Source organism: Pteropus vampyrus, unplaced genomic scaffold (assembly GCF_000151845.1).
Source record: "Pteropus vampyrus isolate Shadow unplaced genomic scaffold, Pvam_2.0 Scaffold534, whole genome shotgun sequence".
NCBI lineage: Eukaryota > Metazoa > Chordata > Mammalia > Chiroptera > Pteropodidae > Pteropus > Pteropus vampyrus.
Window position 1 is genome coordinate 42,002 of NW_011889315.1, and position 6,674 is coordinate 48,675.

Below are 6,674 nucleotides of genomic sequence, written 5' to 3' on the forward strand. Positions count from 1 at the left end.
TGTGAGTTGAATTCTTTCTTCGCTCTCTGCCAGAGGACCCTCCTCTTCTCTCCGAGTGGGGCTTGGTCTCCCCTCCACTTGGGGAAATTTGCCCTGTCCTCGTCAACCCGAGCTTCGCCCTGCCAGGCCTGGCCACAGAGCTCACAGGCACCAACTCTGGGCACCAACTCTGGACGGACGTCAGGATCTGAGGCCCGGTGCCCTGGGGCCGCCAGTGCTTGGCACAGGCAGATGGGCCTTCTGCATTTTTGTTGTGTGGATGCCCCAGGCAGCCACTCCTTATTCTGAAAGCTGGAGCACTGTTGAAATAAAACACGAAATTAAATGCAGAAGGAATTTATGTTAGATTTGGAGACACGGGTGCATAAAGGGAAATACGACTTCCCCAAAGTAACCCCAGGAGCCGGTGACCTTCTGAACCTGGGCAGGGCCTTTTGTGGGCTCTCTGAGGGTGGGGTCTCACTGTGTAGAGAGGCGGAACCAGTCCGGGCTGGTTCCAGCAGCAGACCTGGCAACACTAAGTAACCTTAGGAGCTTCTGCAGATGGAGGCGAAGGAGACCAAAGTTTTGCCGCCCTGAAGCTGCTCTTTGGGACATCGATTTTAAACTGTTTGTCAAGTAATAAGACTCAGAGGGGATCTTTGAGCCTCTCCCACGCTCCTCCGCTTTCCTGCCCAGGAGATTCAGATAGAAAAACCTGCGTAGGGAAGGGAGCCCGGCTTCACCACGTTAAGAATCCTCGCCCTCACTTAGACTCAAGCCTGTTAGCTGGACCCTCCCCGTGTCATTGTGCCCGAGTTGCCAGCAGGAACTTCCCAGCCAAGTACGTTCCGTCTGTCCCTCAACCACCTGGAAGTCGCCCATTCCCGCTTCTGGAATCTAATACCCCGTCACCCCCCATTTCTCCTTTGTCCAGATATGTCTTAAGTACCACAATGCTGCCTCAGGTCTTTGGAATTTTCATGCTTGTGTAGGTTCCCCATGCGCATGTATTAAAATTTTGATTTTCTCCTCTTGCTCTGTCCCTGGTAATTCGATTATTAGCCCAGCTAGAAGAACTCAGAAGGTGGGAGTGTTAACCAAAAACAAAACAAAACAAACAAACAAAAGAACAAGTTCGGCTGTTCACTGCTGGAAAGCCAATGAGAGAGAGAGAGAGAGACAGAGAGAGACAGAGAGAGACAGAGAGAGAGAGACAGAGAGAGACAGAGAGAGTTGGGTGGAAAGGGAAGGGTGCTTCATTCAGGAAGCTGGCCGCCCCAGAAGCTGATCCACATCCAAACACCACCTCTGAAGTTCGGGACCCAGCAGAGGAGTTTTAAAGGGAGGAAGGGGAGGGAAGGTTCCAGGGAACAGAGAGAGTCTGTGTTCCTTTAGTCACAGATAACGCCTTCTCCTATCAGGCTCCTGGGCGTCAGCAGCCGGTTGCAGCTCCCTTGAGGACATTCTTTTCTTCTGCAAAACAAACTCGTAAATCCTCCTCAAGACCCTGAAGTTATCTTCTCCTGCCTGACAAAGAAAGGGCACGTCAGCAGCTTAGGAGACATTCACACATGCACGAGAACAGGAGTGGAGCCAATAGAGCGGTTAACACGGGAACCAAGGCCTAATTAAGCGTTATTTCATTCTGGCTGCCAAAAATACTAGGGGCGTTTAAATCACTCCGGGCTCAGCTACGGGAGCAAAAGTATCTTTTTTTTTTTTTTTTGCCCCCACGATGGGCCTGGAGTGGGGCCCCAAGAGGGCCGGCAGGACCTGGAAGTGAGGAGCTGAAGGAAGAAAGGGAATTCTTTCTCTGTAGTCTTTGGACTTTTTAATGAGCCCATAATCATTTACTACTCGTGTAATTGAATTTCTGTGGAAAACTATAATGGAGATAATGGCACGGAGCTGGGCTGTTTGAGGTGTGGGTGCCATGCCTGGCAGAAACAGGCACCCAGAACAGGACGCCAGAGAACTGTGACCTGCCCACTGGTTTGACACTCTGCCAGGATTGGCCATTAATCATGCGACGCCCGTTAATCCTCCGAGGGAGGTACTAAGATACCGTCCCATCTTACTGTCTAGAAACTGGAATAACTGGGAGGGTAGGTCACCTGCCCCAGGTCACAGGGCTCCTCAAGGCCAGCGTGGGACTTGACCCCAGATAGTTCCTGGACACACTTGGCAGAAGGGAGGGGGAGGGTTATCATCGGTCTCTCTCGGGCTCTTCCCCTCCTCCTCTCTCTCGCATCCTGCCTCCTCCCCCGCCCCCCGCCCTCCCATTGCTCAAGCCCAGTGACCGGTGGGGCGGAGGGCGCCCCCTGGTGGAAGCGGTGTGTTAGTGGAGGGAGGCTGCGCCCAGCGGAGGTCCTACCAGGACGTGGAAGGGCGGGGGTCAGAGCTGGGGTGACGTGTTCGCTTTATCACAGTCTAGAGCAGCCACTCCCTACGGAGCAGGTTGGGGGCCTAGGAATAGAGCAAAACAGCCCCCCCCTGCAAAGTGAGAGAGAAGGAGAGCGACAGGAGTGAAGAAACGACCCCTCCCCCAACGACTCATACTTAATTGCTGTGCGACCTTGAGCCGGATACCTTAACTCTCCTTTGCCCTCATCTCATCAGATGCAGATACGTTAGCACCTCCCTCAAAGCACACGTGGGCGACGGCATCGATAAGGAGAAAATTCTGAGATGTTCTAAATGCAATTACAGAGGCCGGAGAACGTGAGAAAGAGAAAGAACCGTTAGTCCGTTAACGGCTGCCGGCCAGATGACAGAAGACTGCCCGCATTCCTGTGGACGCTGTTGGAACTTGGGACGGACTTCCAGGTGGCTTAGATCGTTTTAGCCAGGCACCACCCACCTCCAGCGCTTGCTTGCTCGCCCGCGGGCAGGAGCGGACACTTCTTCATGTGGACTCGGAGCTGGACTCGGAGCTGGACCCCTTCGCCTTCCCCTACCCCTTTGCCTACAGCTAAAGTAAATTTCTTTCAAACGAACTCTTTCTCCCCACTTTCCCCTACTTGATGTATAAAACTGCTTTCAAAATTCTGGTAATGCAGGGAGGAGGCAAGAGAATTAAAATGTTAAATCAAGCCACATTCAGAGACTGCCATGTGCTGACCAGCCCTGCAGCCAGGCCACGAGGTCACCTGCGGAACACAGGGAGATGTCTGCTGGGACTAACAGCCCCTTCGCCACACCTGTGAAGAGGAAACAGGAACCAAGAGTCATTCCCTGTGGTTGAAACCACCGAGAATCTAAGGATTAAAGGCTGGGAACTGCCCGCAGGCCTTTCACGCTACACATTCTTACCTTTTCACACTACAGACTCTTCCCCTTCCTCGCTGCATGTTCGTATCAAAGGAAACGGGTTGACAAAGTCTTTAAACTGTAACTCACAGGAATTGAAGAATGACACAGAAACTGAATTCCCTGGACACTCAGGGCCCCTCTCACTGTCCTCTCGTTTCTATTGTCCCTCTGAGCTGCTCTCAGGCCCTCATTCTGTCTCTGAGAGAGACCACCCTCTGTCTGTGGAGTGTTACCCCTTCCCTAATAAACTATTTTTTTGACTATGACTTTGGCGTGTGTTTGAATCTCTTTCTCCGCCAAAAAACCCTCTTCTCTGAGAGCGGGGCTTGGTCTCCCCGCATTCGAAGGAATTTGCCCTGTCCTGCGTCACTGGGACGATGGACCTGCTGTCTCTGCCCCCTAGCCATGCTGCTGGTGGCTTAGACTCCACACCCCCAAAGCCCGTCTTCTTTTGGGCTAGCATTTTGGGCTCAATAAAACCTTACTTTAAAAAAAGACCTCAGTCGTGAAAGTTAAATTTTTATTTGTGAGATATCCAAAGGGGGGCTCCCTGACCCAGGCAGGGGTGGGAGACGAGGGCTCGGGCTTCCTATTTACCGAGGCCCTAAAGCCTTGGGGGTCCGGAGAGCGGAAAAGCCCAGCGGCTGCTTTCGGGGCTCACCAAGGGGTTGCGCGCAGGCCACAGTGCGGAGTCAGCGGCGTTACTGGCGTGACCGCGCTTGACCATACTCCGTCCTAAGAGGCAGGCACTGTCGTGAGCCCCATTTACAGATGGGGAAGACTGAGAAGCTGGATAACTCTGCCAAAGTCACACAAGGAGACGTGACAGTGGCGGGGGCGCAGCTGGATTCCGGTAATTCCTGTTTCCAAGCCCGAGACCCCGCCCTCCGAAGCTCCAGCTCCGGCCTCGCATTCCTCTTCATCCCATCCCCCCCGGACATTTCCTGTGCCTTTTGAATGCAGAACCATTAAGCTGCCCTGCCATCTGCCAAACCTGTCCCCCGAGATGCTGCCCTCCTCCCCTCTTCCACGCCACCATCCAGCTAAGCCACATGTTTTCATCCAACAAGACCGTTCTTGCCCTATGAGAATTCCGAAGCCAGCCGCTGAGGCTGGTACATCTTCATCCCACTAAATATCGGTGTCTTCCCAACCAGGTGCAGTGTGGGGCATAGGCACCCAGGGGTGAGAAAGATGGGCCCTGTTCCCGCCTTCATCCAGCTCTGGGCTTGGAGGAGCAACCAGCGCCAGACAAAGGATCACAGATGTGCAGTTGAAAGACCCAGATGGCTGCAGGAATGAGGGTGGATGGGGGAGGTGAGCCTGCAGGCCTGGGGGCCTGGAGCTGGGGGAGGAAAGAGGGATGCGCCCAGGTGGGCGGGGACTGGGCTGGGCCGGGCCCCTGCGGAGGGCAGGAGGGAGCCTTAAAGCCAAAGGCTTGGGGAGGCCGGAAGGAAGAATCAGAGCCCCATGGCTCAGGCTTTTGAAATGAGGAAATTCACAACCAAAAGATAGATGCAGTGCTGTCTCTAAGATAAAAAGCCGGAACAACATAGAGACTGGTCCGTAGGGGAAGTGGATGGAGATGTTCTGTCAAAGCCATTCCATGAAATACCTCCCAGGAGTTGAAACAAATGAACCACAGCCGCGTGTATGGATTTGAGCGATCTATTTAAACTGAGGGAAAAAATGCCAGTTGCAGAAAGATAGGCGTGTGCTGTGTACTGCCTTGTGTGTAAAGTTTAAGCCTGCAAAAGAACATTTTCCCAAATACTGTGCGTGGATGCACAAAGATGTAGGAAAGGAATAAAAAGGTATCTTGAAATATTAATAAGAAAGTGGTTGTCCTGGAGGAGGCAGGCAGGCAGGGAGGGAGGAATATGACATCTGGGAGGCGACACAGGAGGCCCCAAGACAGTCAGAAATAATTTCTCTAAAGAAATAAATGGTAAAAATGATAAGATATAACAAAGATAGGTGTGTGCATGCACAACTATCATGACGATTCCTCTAAACCTATCCTGTCTCTGTATTTGAAGTAATTATTTTTAAAACAGCAGGTGGGGGGGCGGGGTTAGGAACCAGATGATGATCAGACAGACAATCGGAGGGGAGGGAAAAAGCCATCGCAGGGAAGAGCTGCAATTTTATATTCCTCAGCCCTCAGCTGCCTTCCTGATGTGAACTTGTGTAGGCACGTGTGTGTGCGTGCACACACACACACACACGCGCGCACACACACGCACACGCAGTATGGTAAATAGAAAGTATTAGAAAAAGAGAATGGGGTGAGGGCGTGGGGTAGAGCGGGTGAGAGGATGGATGAGGGCGTGGATGAGGGATGGGATGTGGGGACAGCAGCAAGAGACTAAAAAAAATTGCTGCCTTGCAGCCAGTGACATAGTCAAGTGCCCAAGTGACTTACAGCCCAGGATGCTCTGAGATTCTGGGGAAGCCACAGGCCGGGGGTAGCAGAAAGGAAGCCAGGCTCATCTTAAACTTCCGCTTTGCCCAGTCTCGGTGCCGGGTGGGGTGGCTTTGAAAGAGGGAAAGGAGAGAGACTATGATAAGCAGAACTGGGAAGAGAAAGTTGGAGGTGGGGGAGGCGTGGGCCGAGGAGCAGCCCGCCATGGCCGCATCCTCAGACTGCCAGTCCAGTTCTAGAACCAGAGGCTTAGAAGATCCCAAGGAAAGTAAACTCCCCAGCAACTTCCAGAGCCCATCACTCAGCCTGCTGGGCGGCAGCCTCCACGGTAGTCTAAGAAAATCCTTGGTGGGAGCTTAAATGTAAAGAGTCACTCTGGCCCCACCCAGCCCAGATCACAGAGCATCTGATGGGAAGTAGCAGGTAGGGGATTGAAGGGGTCAGCTGTCAGCTGCTGAATAAGATGTGTGGGCATCTCCCCACCAGGGAATAGGAGAGGCCAGGATCCACCAGTGATGACTCAGTTCCCACTGTTACACAGAAAACCACAGGCCCAGAACGGCATCGCTCATGCTAAAGCCCACTGTACCCGGAGTTAACATGTGACCTAATTGCAGTTTCAGCCTCCCCCAGAAGCATAATCTCATCAACCCGGCTGGAATACTCTGGTCCAGCACCAGAAAGTTCATCTGTCACATGGGCCCTTTCTATCCACCCCAGAGAGAAGAGGCAACCAATCTACAGGATTAAACTCTTCCCGTTCTCTTCCCCCAGAGAAAAGAGGTCCCAGCCCCCCAAATAACCCTATCTTTCCTTTTAAAGCAGGGAGGCGGCAAGAGAATTAACAGGTTGATCAAGCCACATTCAGAGACTGCAAGGTGCGGATCAGCCCTGCAGCCAGGCCGGGAGGTCACCTGTGGAACACAGGTGGGACCAACAGCCCATTCCCCACACC

At 52.9% G+C, this 6,674-nt stretch overlaps 1 long non-coding RNA gene across 1 annotated transcript; it reads left to right on the forward strand.

Moving 5' to 3' along the window:
- Window positions 1-2,199: 2,199 nt before the first annotated feature.
- On the forward strand, window positions 2,200-3,560 carry LOC111733161. The gene is made up of 2 exons (XR_002777860.1): window positions 2,200-2,958; window positions 3,042-3,560. It is a non-coding gene; the product is annotated as an uncharacterized LOC111733161 (long non-coding RNA).
- The last annotated feature ends 3,114 nt before the right edge of the window (window positions 3,561-6,674 follow it).